Source organism: Lactuca sativa, chromosome 4 (assembly GCF_002870075.4).
Source record: "Lactuca sativa cultivar Salinas chromosome 4, Lsat_Salinas_v11, whole genome shotgun sequence".
Taxonomy (NCBI): Eukaryota; Viridiplantae; Streptophyta; class Magnoliopsida; order Asterales; family Asteraceae; genus Lactuca; species Lactuca sativa.
Window position 1 is genome coordinate 295,323,217 of NC_056626.2, and position 7,000 is coordinate 295,330,216.

Genomic DNA, 7,000 nt, shown 5'->3' on the forward strand with positions numbered 1-7,000 from the left:
AAATCAGCTGGACTTCTAGAAATCAATACTTCATTGACTTTCTTACCAAAGTTTAGATTTCTGATACTAGATTGTTTTCATAAGACTTTATCAAAATCATACACCTTCCCTTAGATAGCACACTTGTGTGTCTAAACGATTATGAAGAGGGATGCCGTAATCATAATGGTTAGACCTTTTTTCCACTTCTCACAAGTCCAGGTTAGTGTGCCGGTAAACCACACACGCTCCACTAACGACTTTGAGAATGCAAATATTACAATTGCTATCTAGCTAAAATCTACTTAGTGAAAGTGTTTCCTCACCATCATTTTCATGAATCGCAGAGAAACCTTATGACACTTAGATTTAATGGTGTATGTGTTCTTGTCCATGTGAATTGTCAAAACCATAGTCTAAAGACAAGGATAATGACAGATCCAAACTCATATGGACTGAACTCAATCTTAATTTCTTGCCACCTAGCAGCTCAAGGGCCTGCCATTGCTTCCAAGTTGTTGTGCAACTAATTGAGAACCCTAAGAACTCATATGCAAAGCCAACTTTAACTGGAATGGGCACAGAATATGTCAACACGATAGGTTATAAACCTCAAGTCGTGTGCTAGTGAAGAACTTCAGGTTTTGTTCTTGATTAGTTCTTGAGACTTTCAAGACCTTTAAGACTCCCACTGTCCTCTTGACATATAAGACTCCCTTGTCAAACATCCAAGAGATAGTGTGGATTCTAACCAAGACAAACACTTCGCACAATTGGCCTAAGTTGGTCTTTGTTTTATCCAAAACATCACAACTTACCAATTTCAAATGTACAAGAGTAGAAAACTTTTACTCTTACATTTGACAAGTGTTTTAAACCTTCTTTGAGACATGTCACTCAAGTTACAATCTTGGAGTATGAATCTAAGACTTGTATTGGAACGAAGTATGACTCATCTTCTTGATTTAACCACTTCAACAATTCAAGTTCCTCTTCTTAGTCATAAGAATGCACTATGATTTTCTTAGAGAACTAATTGTGCTATGGTTTCTTAATCATTAAGATGATCAAAAAAACTGATACTAAAGTACTCTCCCATCTTTCCAGATTTGAGAAACTTTTATCGTTCTGCCTAATTTGATTCTTCTTATTCGCTCTGCCATACATTGGAACCTTTTCTAATGTCTTAGAGTTACACTTAAGCTTGTAAGTATAATCATATTTACTGATCTTTAGTAAAGTATGACGAATAATCTTATCGATCTTTTGTGGTGGACTTAATCAGTGCAAAAGAATGTGTACTCGATCCCTTAGTCCGTTACTTGATTCACACATCCATGTGAACAAGTAATTAGTCTTAATTTTCCAATACTTGAAATTTCTCATTCATCATGCTATACAACTTGCATGATTCCAAGTTCCGGTCCAATTGAAACTTGGGTGATGAGAATCTTTCCTTATTTGGTAAATTTAGACATTACCACAAATGAAAGAATCAATTTCATATTTCCACTCTTTCTATTAATGGAATCATATAAGCAACAATTTTTTCCCTCAAATGCCATTATAAGGATATTTTAAAATAAATAAAATCAAAAAATTTCTTTTATTTTAAACTTTGCGGAAAAACTTATCGTTACAATCCATATGAAAACTTGTTGTTATCTATTCTTAAGCAATATCTCATAACTCCTAAGAAGTAGCTCAAGAATCCAATCTTCAAGCTATGCGATAGAAATCCATCTACGCCATCAGATTCAACATATTCTTTCTTTAAGTTTCTTCACTTATCTTTGATTCTTAAAACATCACCATGTGACCCAGTCATATCATGTATCAAGAATCTCATAATAGAAACTTAGCAGAGTTAGATAGTGGACTTCACCTGAAGTAGAGTCAAACTTATTGACTTTAACATCCTTAGGTAAATTTGGCAGCTTCGCAATCAGTGCCCCTTTATTTGGCAATATAAACATATGGACCCTTTGATAATGGTACACGGGACTATCACAGACTTAGCTTTTCTCTTTACCATTTGGTCAACCGAGTTGACTATGGCCAGTCCCTTTCCATTGGGAAGAGATTGCTTTTCTGAATTTCCTGTGTCACTATTGTCAATGTCCATCAAGTTTTAAGGAAGTTGATCTTAACAAATAGATAAGATCATTAAGGGTCTTGTCATAGTCTGTTTCATAGGTTTCCCAAAGGAACTCACTATGTAACTTAGAAAGTGATTGAACCACCAACTTTCTCAAGACTTTGACACCCAACTCTCCCGGCTTGTCAATATGTGACTACCTCTCCAAGATGTGACCACACATAGACCTTTACTTGCCAATAGGACTTGAGTGACCTCAAAATTTTCAAGAACTTGTGGGTTGGGGAGAATAATTGGAGGAGGTGAAAGAAGTATGATTTCCATGGGACATCATCTTCATTTAGGAAAGCTTGTTTCAAGAGATTTGGGAAGATCATAAATATCTAAACCAAACATCTTTTGGGAGATATTCAAGATAGTTGATCTTAAGTCCTTAATATAACACCCAATTTGAAATATTAAGGCTAGGACCCAACAAACTATTTTATAACTTAGAAGAGGTATGCCGTAATCCAAGCTATAAAATATTTTAAGGTAGGTGAATGACGATTCACCAATTTCCACCAAGATAAACGAAATGTATTATTAGGTTTTAATTGGTTTTTGAACCTCATAGATCTTTGAGATTCATTGAACTGTTCAATGGCATGTTTCAATCTTGAGTGTGCCCTTCAGGTTTTGTGACTGGGATGCCGAGGATCACAAAACAAGGTGTGAAGTAACCATGGAAATTACTTGGTACCCTTAAGTGTTTACCCCTGAATCGATGTGCCTGTTAACCACACACGCTCCACCGATACTATGATAAACATTAAGTTACCCTTTACCTACCTTGTTAAATACGAGTTAGTGTGCCGGTTAACCACACAAGCTCCACTAACTGACTTAAACAAAGTGCAAAGTGTAATTTCACGGATTAGCACCTTATTCACATTTTCCTAAGTAACTAAGATTGGGTATTATTAAGAGTTTAGTTACTTAGTATTTATCATTAATACTTTTAATGAAGGGAGAATTCTAGTCCTGTCAAACACGTTCGGCTAACGACCCTCCACCAGTCAAGCAAGCGGTGGGTGAGAGTGGACACCCATTAAGTTGCCATTTTATAGGCAACAACCTTATCCCACCTTATAGACCGGCTTCGTGAATGAGGAGTACTAGCGGTAAGACTGACTTTACTCTTATACATATATATATTATTAACTTATAATCTTATAAAGTATAAGGGTTGAATTTTAACTTTTAAAATTCTAAGGGCTAACTTGGAATTAATGTATTCATAAGAGAAAACTTTACAAATACGAAAACTTGAGGGCATGTTTTGAAACTATTCAAAACTAATTAATTCCATAACTTATGTGTTTAAAGTAATTTTAATCCAAAAACTCTTCAAGTTCCATAACTTGAGGACAAGTTATGGAAGACTTTAAACTAATAAAAGAATTAACTTTTCTTTATTTTATAACTTATGGAATTATTTAAGGTTACACTTTTTTTTATTTTATTATTTAATGAAGAGACTCTTGGTCCTCCATAACTTGAGGACAAATTATGGAGTCATAACACCATTCAATTAGAACTAGACTCTTCATTTTGTAACCTTTGCCAACTTTTATGAGTTTTATGAAACTTAAATGTGACTTTTCATATAACTTGAGGACAAGTTACAAAAACACATTTTAGAATCAAATCTTAGATTAATTTGGGTTGAAAACAACTATTTCACTCAACTTTTCTGTTAATCTAAGCAACTCATAAGAACAAGATAATTCAAATCAAACTTTTTCATGTAATTAGTCTAAACCTTAAACTAATACAAAACATGAATCTATTGACAATTATATTTGAAATTGGATTAGCATGAACATTACCACATCAAAAACAAGTTTATAAGTTCAAAAACATCTTAGGGTAATGTTCCTAGTCCAATTCCAGCCAAAAAAGTCGAATTTATGTTGTCTGGGGGTCCAACTCGTCGAGTCCACGGACCAACTCGGCGAGTTGGATGATTTTTGCCTTGGACTCGGTGAGTCTGCTGAGCAGACAGCATCAAACCTCATTTTTCCAGCTTCTTTTGCAAGTATAACAAGAAAACAAAACCAGCCTCTGATACCACTGTTGGGTTTTGAGCATTCTAACACTCCTAAGTGTGCATGCAACCCTAAATACCTTGGATCTATGTTTTCTCTATTATACATGCAAATATGAACATCCAAGGTATTATCCTAATCTAGCATACAAAACAAAGAATATAACAAGATAGAATACATACCTCTTTGATGTAGAAAGTCTTCATGAAGCTTGAGTGCCTAGTGCCCCAAGTGTGACACCTCAAATGGTTCACACAACAACAAATACACTTGGAATAACTTGAGAGAAATCTACACTTCATGAAATCGGCTAGCCCTCTCTAGAATGATACTAGTTGCCGATTTTGTAAAGAATAAGATCTTTATATAGTGTTACAATTAGGGTAAACCCTAATTGTCATGACTTTCCATTTCCTTGGATCCATGGGTTCACATACACCATGGAGCATCCATGGACCATCCTATGGGTTTTAGCCCAACTTGATTATCCATAGAGCATTAGCCCACTATACAAGTATGGATGATTTACACAATCAACCCATATATTTAATTAGTCTTCTTTTGATCACTTAATTAATCCTAGATTAATTATTGATCAATACTAATTAAACAATCTTATTATTCTTATTATTAATATACTAGAACTTATAATATATTAATAACCATAAGTGTCTTATTTCTCTCATTATAGTCTATCAAAATGCATGATGCCATGCAACCCAAATGGACCATGTCGGGTCGGGTCAAGTCTTACCAATTATAGTTATGGACTTAGACATTAATCCAACAAATACACCACTCACTATGAGGCTCGAGCTTGTTGTGAGTCTCTCATTTTACGAAAGCCTCGCAAACCCAAACAATGATATGTGCCAACGAGGTAGCTTTCCCTGTCTATATCTCGTGAGGTGTTTTGGCAACCTTCTTCATAGGGACTAAGTAAAGGATATAGGCGGCAGTTTGTAAGGTATACCCTCATAATGAGATAGGTAGCGAAGCATGACTCATCATGGAACGACCCATGTCTTGCAAGCTTCGATTACGCCTCTCATCCACACCATTAAACTGCGGTGCCCTAGGTGGCGTCAATTGCAAAATGATTCCGCATTCCTTGAGGTAGTTGTGGAATTCAAGACTTAGGTACTCTACTCCTCGATCGGGTCGAAGTATCTTGATTTTCCTGCCAAATGATTCTCCACTTCTTGTTTAAACTCTTTGAACTCTTCAAAGGTTTTCGACTTGTGCTTGATTAAGTAGATATACCCATATTTGCTATAGTCATCTGTGAAAGTCACATAGAAGTGATTCACATCCCTTGTGGTGGATCTAAAGGGCCCACACACATTGGTGTGTATGAGATCCAAAAAACCCTCACCCCTTTCACAAATAACAGTGAAGGATGACTTAGTCATCTTTCAAAGTAAACAAGACTGACATAGGTCATCGTCCCTAAGGTCGAATGACTCCAACACTCCATGTCACACCTACAAACCAAGGATGGCGGAAACGTCTAGGGGTGGAGGACTTCATGTAGAGTATCACAACAATGAGTATAATAGTGCTCAAAGTAAATACAACGATCATAAATATAACTGAAAAAGTTACACCAAAGTATATGTTTACATGATTCGAATCAATTACATTCTGATACAAAATGAACTGTTTGACGACTTATCGTCCCATCCTCAAAACGTTGTTGATTTCCTGTTTCACTGAATTCCTGAGAATACAAGTAGTTTTGAAAAGTGTCAACACAAAGGTTGGTGAGTTCATAAGCTTTTGACAGTAAGAGTTTGAAAATCGATCTTTGTAAAGAGATGTATGTTACCAAGAAAAATCCAATATTTTCCTTATAAAAGTTATGTGGTCCTAAATGCCAGGTCCGAAAATGAACAAGTATTTCTCATACTTAAGGATATAAATGTGGTTTTAAATTGGCGTAAAACCCTTTCTGATTTGAGAAAAATCCCGAAATGAATGATGTATGGTCTTAAATACCAAAACTGAAAATATACCATAATATCTGTAATTATTGATGTAAAAAGTGATTTTAAATCGACATAAAACCACTTTTGATTTATGAAAATCCCTGTAAACTTTATGTTATTAAATCCCTATGTGAGCCGCTATAATAATACTAATGACTGAATAACCTGCCACGATGTTTCTCAGGCGTCGTGAAACTGAAATGACACTTGTCACCTCAGACCTGCCGGTCTAGCTGTTGCAAGCAGCTCTGGTGTGGGGTGTCTAACCCAATATAGATCGATACACAATTATCTCTTTCTCCCTCCAGGACAGTCTGATTATAACTATCAGGAATTTAGATTCCGCACTCGAACGTACGGAAGAGATTGTCTCACAATTTAGGTTAACAAGTTTACGTGTGGTGTGCATGAGTGTAAAACCTTTTTCTGTGGGAATAAAACATTCCGAAATGTGTTTGTTGTGTTAACGGAAACATAAATCATACCTATTATATTTTATCCCAAAACGTTTGTAATGTATAAGAACTCTTTTATGAAAACACATTTGTGTTATGAATCCATAAACTATGCTTGTTATAGCTTAATATACGTGTTCAAAATGAATGAATAATCTTATTATGAATGACTAAGTTTCAGTTTATGATGATAAACTATCAAGGAAACACATTCAATATTTAGAACTTATTGTTATACACTTTGCTCAACATAATACAAAGTGTTATGAAATTTATATGTTGTTAACTAAATTTAACCTTCCTACGCTATTTTAGAAAAGTCATAGAAAAATCATACGAAGTCGAAAACTAAATCCGTAAATTCTGAGTGTTCCCAAAATGTGTCTAGTT